Source organism: Penaeus vannamei, chromosome 19 (genome assembly GCF_042767895.1).
Source record: "Penaeus vannamei isolate JL-2024 chromosome 19, ASM4276789v1, whole genome shotgun sequence".
Classification (NCBI taxonomy): domain Eukaryota; kingdom Metazoa; phylum Arthropoda; class Malacostraca; order Decapoda; family Penaeidae; genus Penaeus; species Penaeus vannamei.
Window position 1 is genome coordinate 12,652,376 of NC_091567.1, and position 7,500 is coordinate 12,659,875.

The 7,500-nt window shown below is 51.3% G+C and overlaps 2 protein-coding genes across 19 annotated transcripts in view; both read right to left on the reverse strand.

Annotated features, from left to right (window-relative positions):
• Positions 1-7,500, reverse strand: part of LOC113809137 (peroxisomal trans-2-enoyl-CoA reductase) — a 289,487-nt gene that overhangs the window by 202,768 nt on the left and 79,219 nt on the right. The window lies entirely within an intron of this gene.
• The window catches only part of HDAC4 (histone deacetylase 4), a 233,794-nt gene that overhangs the window by 97,373 nt on the left and 128,921 nt on the right, over positions 1-7,500 (reverse strand). The window contains exon 1 of one of the 18 annotated variants that reach the window (XM_070133921.1): positions 1-75. This exon is cut by the window's left edge and continues 546 nt beyond it. The exons of the other annotated variants lie outside the window; for them this stretch is intronic. The gene's annotated coding sequence lies outside the window, so the exon portion shown is untranslated. Of the gene's footprint in view, positions 76-7,500 lie in introns of those variants that run through there. 18 annotated transcript variants of the gene reach the window in all.

The window sequence follows — 7,500 nt, forward strand, 5'->3', positions numbered from 1 at the left end:
AATCCGACGCGTCACGCCCCCCTCCGCCACGTTACGAGAATGATACGAAGGCAGGACTCGTTATCGCCGCCGCCGACGCCGCTGTCAGAGGAACGCAACGGCCGCCACCACCGCCCAGCTCAGACTGAAGCGTGTGTAAGCGTGACCTTTACCTTTCTCGCCGCCGCGCTCTCCCGGGGAAGGAGAGGCGGCGGAGAGGGGAGAGCGGAGAGCGGGAGGAGAGAGGAGGGGGGGGGAGGAGAGGAGGGGGAGGGGAGCGAGGAAGGTGAGAGGGGTTGGAAAGAAATGGAAAAGTAGGAGAGGGAGGGAGAGGACGTGGGGACAGGGAGGGAAAAGAAGTGAGGGAGAGGGGTGAGGTACGAGAAGAGTGAGGGAAGGGGAAGAGAGAGGAGGGGGAGAGGAGTAGGATAGGATATGAAAAGGAGTAACCGCTTGAGAGGAAAAAAAAAGGTCAGAGATGGAGCAGGGACAAGGAATATATGTATATATGTATATATATATATGTATATATGTATGTGTCTGTATATATATATATATATATATATATATATATATATATATATATATATATATATATATGTGTGTGTGTGTGTGTGTGTGTGTGTGTGTGTGTGTGTATGTGTATATATGTGTATATATGTGTATATATATGTATATATATGTGTATATATATGTATATATATACATCTATCTATCTATCTATCTATATTTGTGTACGTGTGTGTATGTGTGTGTGCGTGTGTGTGTGCGTGCGTGTGTGTGTGTGTACGTGTGTGTGTGTGTGTGTGTGTGTGTGTGTGTGTGTGTGTGTGTGTGTGTGTGTGTGTGTGTGTGTGTGTGTGTGTGTGTGTGTGGTGTGGTGTGTGTGTGTGTGTAGAAAGATGGAAAGGTAGATACGGACAGACAGAGAGAGTGAGGGGGTGCATCTGTGTGCGTGCGTGCGTGCGTGCGTGCGTATGCGGTAGATGGTGCTTGCAAACTCGTCCTCCTCACCCTGTTCCTTTCCTCTCGTAGTTTTTCAAGTAAGAAGGCGAAAGAAGAGGAGAGAAAGGAGAGGGAGAGGAGACGAAAAAGAGAGGAGGTAGAGGTAGGAGTGGATAAGTGTGGGAGAAAGGTGAGGTAAGAGAAAAGTGAGGGCGAGGGAAAAAGAAGGAGAGAAATGAGGGAGAGCGGTAAGGTAAGAGAGAAGAAGTGAGGGAGATCGGTGAAGCAAGGGAGAAGTGAGAGAGAAGGGTGATGATAGAAAGAAATGACAGAATCCTGTGGCACGAGAGAAGTAAGAGAGAAGGGAGAAGAAGGAGTCTCGTCGTAAGGTAGGAGAGAAGAAGGAGAGAAGTGAGGGAGAGCGATGAAGTAAGAGAGAAGTGAAGGAGAAGGGTGATGTAGGAAAGAAATGACAGGATCCTGAGGTACGAGAGAAGTACGAGAGAAGGGAGAAGAAGGAGTCTCGTCGTAAGGTAGGAGAGAAGAAGGAGAAGTAGGAGAGAAGTGAGGGAGAGCGCGATGAAGTAAGAGAGAAGTGAAGGAGAAGGGTGAGGTAGAAATGGAGTCTCGTGAAGGAGGGAGGGAGGGGGGGAGGGGGGGGGGGGGCGGAAGGACCTCAAGAGTATGCAACGATCTGCCTAAAGTGCCGGCTGGAACGCCCGTCAATTCTAATTTTCGCACGAAGACGAAGGAGGGGCGAAGGAGGGGCGAAGGAGGGACGAAGGAGGAGGGGCGAAGGAGGGACGAAGGAGGGGCGAAGGAGGGACGAAGGAGGGGCGAAGGAGGGACGAAGGAGGGGCGAAGGGGGGGCGAAGGAGGGACGAAGGAGGGGCGAAGGAGGGGCGAAGGAGGGGCGAAGGAGGGGCGAAGGAGGGAAGAAGGAGGGGCGAAGGAGGAGGGAGGGGCAGGGGGGATAAAGAGGGAGGGAGTGAAGGAAGTTGGTGTTGAGGGACGAGAACGCAGAGAAAAGAAAGAAAAGGAGGGAGGGAAAATTGGAGAAGGGGAGATAGCATGGGGAGGAGGGAGAGACGGAGGGAAGGAGGGCGAAGGAAGAGAAGAAATAAAGAAGAGGTAAAAGAGGATGGAGGAGAGATGGAGGGGGCATAGAGAAGAGAAGAGAAAGAATGGAGGATGGGGAAGAACCGAACTAACAAACGCTGAGAGTAAGAAAGTGAGAAGAAAAAAAACATATAAACAAATCCATTTCAAAAAATCTAAACATACATAAGCACAAGATACCCACACCAGAAAAACAAAAACAAAATCCAAACGACGAAAGAAAAGAAAAGAAAAAAGAAAAGAAAAAGACGAGATATCAATAAACAAAAAAAAAAAAAAAAAAAAAAAATCAGAAAAAACAAAAACAACAACAACACGTCTCTAAGCGCTGACACGTGTCCCTCTCTCTCGCTCTCACGCCCACAGCGCAGCGCCCGCACGCCCAATTCCAAGCCGCGACAGGAGATCCCACGGACTAAACTCCGAGGACGAGCATTACTCATTTCCGCTGCTCCAACTCCGGACAAAGGCGTCGAAGGCGATGGCGCAATACGGCGAAAGAAAGGGAGGGAGGGAGGGAAAGAGGGAGAGGGAAGGGGAAGGGGGAGAGAGAGGGAGAGAAAAAGGGAAGGGGGAAGGGGAAGGGGAAGGGGGAGGATAGAGGAGAGAAAAAGGGAAGGGGAAAGGGGGAAGGGAAGGGGGAGGGAGGGGGAGGGAGGATATATATATATATATATATATATATATATATATATATATATATATATACATATAAATAGATAGATAGATAGATAGATAGATAGAGAGAGAGAGAGAGGCAGAGCGCACCCACATATACACACTTGTTTGTGTTTTAGTCTGTTGGACATTTAAACCTTGCATGGTATTACGGTTACCGATGAACTTTAATGTTTACTTTTTATATATGTTTTCTTTTCGTTTTTCGACGTTGCGCTCTCTCTCTCTCCTCCCTTTCTCCTCTCCCTCCCCTTTCTCTCCTCCCCCTCTCTCTCTCACTCTCCCACTCTCTCTCTCTCTCTCTCTCTCTCTCTCTCTCTCTCTCTCTCTCTCTCTCTCTCTCTCTCTCTCTCTCTCTCTCTCTCTCTCTCTCTCTCTCTCTCTCTCTCTCTCCTTCCCTCCTACAATCACTCTTTCACTATCTCCAACCTACACTCACTCATTCACTCCCTACCTGCCTCTCTCCCTCCCCTCCCTCTCCCTCACCCATCCAAATAGGTGTGTCGGGATCCCCTTTTCCCCCACCAAGCCCCCCTCCTCTCTCCTCCTCTCCTCTCCTCTCCTCCTCCTCCTCCTCCTCCTCCTCCTCCTCCTCCTTCCCTCCTCCCTCCTCCCTTCTCCCCCTCTCAGCTCTGCCTGCCTCTCAGCCCTCCCCTCCCCCTCCTCCTCTGGCCCCCATATTTTCCTTTAAGGTCAAGGAGAGAAGGAAGCCGAGCTCTCCCTCCAAGGTCCAAGTTCTTGCGTCTTTCAAGGTCGTTCCACTCCACATACCCCCTTCCCCTTCCCCTTCCCTTCCCCACCACCCCGCCCCCTTCAGTCCAGCACCACCATCTGCGAGCTGGCTTCTGTTACCAAGATGGTGGTGTTATATTCCATGTCTGTTGCTATGTCTCACGGGGGAGGATCTTTACCTCTGACGGAGTACAATTTTCGCCTAGATAAAAAATAAATAAATGAATAAACAAGTAAATAAATAAATAAATAATAACCATATAATCATTAAGAAGAAAAAAAACGAAAAGAGAGATAAAACTCACTTCGCCGAAACGACTCGACGAGTGAACAAAGATAAAGATTATGTCTTTGTCTTATTCATTTGCTATTATATTCTCAATACATGTGAGGCGTAGGGAGGGGGTGGGTGGGGGGTAGCGGTGTCCGGAAGAAGAGAATGATCATGATAGGAGGGGGAGGTTGGAGACGGGGTGGGGAGAGTGAGAGAGGGGGGGAGGGGGGAAGAGGATGATGAAGAGGAGGGAGGAGAAGAAAGAGGAAGAAGAGGAAGAGGGAAAGGTGGCAGATAACGACAATAATAATGGCGATGATGATGATAAGAATGCCGAGAAAGAAGAAAATGATAAAGAGGTAGAAGAAAAAAGAAAACAATAACAACAACAAAGAAAGGTGCTAAAAAGCCCCCTCCCCCTATCGATACCCCAATTTTACCATACAAAATACTTTCATCCACTTGGATGAAGGGAAAAGAGGGGAAAGTAGGGGAGGGAGGGGAGAATATAGGGGAAGAAAGGTGAGGGAGAGTACGAGAAGAAGGGGAGGGAGGGGGGAAGAAAAGTGAACGGAGGATAGATTTAAAGGCGGGAGGAAGACAAGAGAGTCAAAGAGAGAGAGAAAAAAAGCATATCGAGGGAAGGAATGGGAGAAAAGAAAAGCGAAGATAAAGGATGAAAAAAAAAACAAAAAACAAGGGAAGTCGAAAAAGTACAGAAGGGGGGTAAATGAACCTAATGCCCCCAACCGCCCAGGCCACACGACACTGCTGATTTTTTAATGAGCGAATGAGAGAGCAGCCGGAGTATGGGGATGGACGGGGAAACAGACAGACACGCTTGCCAGGTTTGAGCGCGGGAATGTCTCGGTGCAGGAGGGGGGGGGGAGAGGGAAGGGTAGTGGACTGGGCTAGGAAGGGGTGGGGGGGCAAGAGGGAGGGAAGGGTAGTGGACTGGGCTAGGAAGGGGTGGGGGGGGCATGAGGGGAGGGGAAGGGTAGTGGACTGGGCTAGGAAGGGGTGGGGGCATGAAGGGAGGGTGTGGGGGTAGTGGAATGGGGCAGGAGAATAGGGGTGGGGGAGGGACGGGATGGAAAGGAGGGAGGTGGGCAGGGGAATGGGGAGGAGAATAGGGGTGGGGGAGGGACGGGATGGAAAGGGAGGGAGGTGGGCAGCAGAATGGGGGAGGAGAATAGGGTGGGGGGAGGGACGGGATGGAAAGGGAGGGAGGTGGCAGCGGAATGGGGGGGAGACGAGGGAGGGGAGGGATGGAGGCAGCGGAATGGGGACGGAGGATAGGGGTGGAGGAGGGACGGGAGGAAGGGAGTGTTGGGAGGGTGCGAGGGTAGGAGGGGGTCGGGCTGTGGAATAGGTGGAGGGGGCAAGGGGAGGGAAGGAATGGAGAACGGAAGGGAGAGGTGGGGGGAAGGGGGGGGTTAAGTCAGTGGAATGGGGGAGGGGTGTGGGGGTTAACAGGACATGCCAATGTATCTTTTTTTTCTCTTTTCTATTTCTTTTCTTCCACAGCTGTGTCTGCCTTTTCCCATGCCCCCGCTTGCCTTGGCTACAGATTTGCCGTCAAATACCTTCATGGCGACACACGCGCGCGCGATTAATCATACAAAAACAGCAGTGAATAAAAATACAATAAAACTAATAAATCATAACCTCACCAACAATAATAAAAACATCGGCGAAATAAATAAAATGCAACGAGAATAAATCTAATAAAGGAAATTTCATGTGCACATTCGTAGAGAGGAACGCGTGCGTGCAAAGAGGCACGACAACGCACATACGCATACACACACACACACATACGCACACACTCACAAACACCCCACCCCACCCCTAGCCTCAAGGTGAAGGGAGTGGGTAGAGGAGGGGTGGGGGAGTGAAGAGATTAGGGGAGGAAGGAGGGAGGGGAAGGGGGAGGGGAAGGGAGAGGGGAAGGGGCAGGGGAAGGGAGAGGGGGAAGGGGGAGGGAAGGGGAAGGGGGCAGGTTAAGGGGGAGGGTAAGGGGCAGGGGAAGGGGAAGGGTAAGAGGGAGGGTAAGGGAGAGGGTAAGAGGGGGAGGGAAGGGGACAGGGAAGGGAGAGGGGGGCAAATAAAACAGTAGCGGCCATGATGATATCTCGGCCATCACCACAACCCTTGACAAACGGGCGAGCTTCATGCAAAGGTCATACAAGCAAGTGGGTGGGGGAGGAAGAGGGAGAGTGAGGGGGGGAAGAGGGAGAGTGAGGGGGAGTAAGGGGATGGGGGAGGAGTGGGATTGGGTGGAGGAGGGGAGGGAAGGGGGAGGGGGAAGGAAAGGGTGGAGAAGGAGGACAAAGAAGAAGGAGGAGGAGGAAGAGGGAAGCAGAGAAGGAGTGAGTAAGAGAAAGAGAGAGAGAGAGAGAGAGAGAGAGAGAGAGAGAGAGAGAGAGAGAGAGAGAGAGAGAGAGAGAGAGAGAGAGAGAGAGAGAGAGAGAGAGAGAGAGAGAGAGAGAGAGAGAGAGAGAGAGAGAGAGAGAGAGAGAGAGAAGAGAGAGAGAGAGAGAGAGAGAGAGAGAGAGAGAGAGAGAGAGAGAGAGAGAGAGAGAGAGAGAGAGAGAGAGAGAGAGAGAAAGAGAGGGAGAGAGAGAGAGAGAGAGAGAGAGAGAGAGAGAGAGAGAGAGAGAGAGAGAGGAGAGGGAGAGGGAGAGGGAGAGGGAGAGGGGAGAGAGAGAGAGAGAGAGAGAGAGAGAGAGAGAGAGAGAGAGAGAGAGAGAGAGAGAGAGAGAGAGAGAGAGAGAGAAATACAACCACCAAATCCCTACCCCTCCCCCCCTCCTTCCCTCCTTCTGGCAGCATGTCACGGCAAAAGATGAGGGAGAAAGGGGTATACAGAGGAGGGGGCGGGGGGCGTGTTTGTCTTACTCGAAATACATGACGAAGGTCGAAGGTTGAAGTAGAGAAGTGAAAGAGGGGGATGACCTTGACAGAAAGAGGGGAGAGAGAGAGAGGGGAGAGGGGAGGAGGGAAGGTAAGGAGGGGTGAAGAAGGGTGCGACTCACTGGCAATAATTAGGTATCGACCCACTTGTACATGTTGATGCACACACACACGCGCACACATATATGAACATGTACGTATAGACACGTGGTATAGGGAGCACACTGACACCGTAATACTCTTGTAATATAAATCGTGCTTACATAACGCAAGACCCACAAGGAGTACTCGTGTGGTTACTGATGGAATGGAGAGAGGCGAGGCGTAAGAGAGGGAGGGAGAGGGAGGAAGTGAGGAGGAGAGGGGAAAAGGGAAGGGAAAGAGGGAGGGGTGGGTGGGTGGGAGTGAGTGAGGGTGGAAGAGAGGGAGGGAGGGAGGGTGGGAGAGAGGGAGAGAGGGAGAGAAGGAGAGAAGGAGAGTGAGAGAAGGAGAGGAGAGAGGAGGGAGGGAGGAGAGGCAGAGGAGAGAGAGAGAGAGAGAGAGAGAGAGAGAGAGAGAGAGAGAGAGAGAGAGAGAGAGAGAGAGAGAGAGAGAGAGAGAGAGAGAGAGAGAGAGAGAGAGAGAGAAAAGCACAGCGGTAGTAAGTTCATCGAGAGTAATTGCAGAAACGTGCCACACGCCTTAATTATCACGACCAACCATTTATACGCTCTTACCCCCCTTCCCCCTTTCCCCCTTCCCCACCTCACCCCACCCCCTAAACCCCCCTCCCTCCTCCCCCACCGGACTAAATAAATGCAATAATAATGGAGCGTCGTGGCTATAAATGATAAACCAATAAATTTAGCCAATCTATA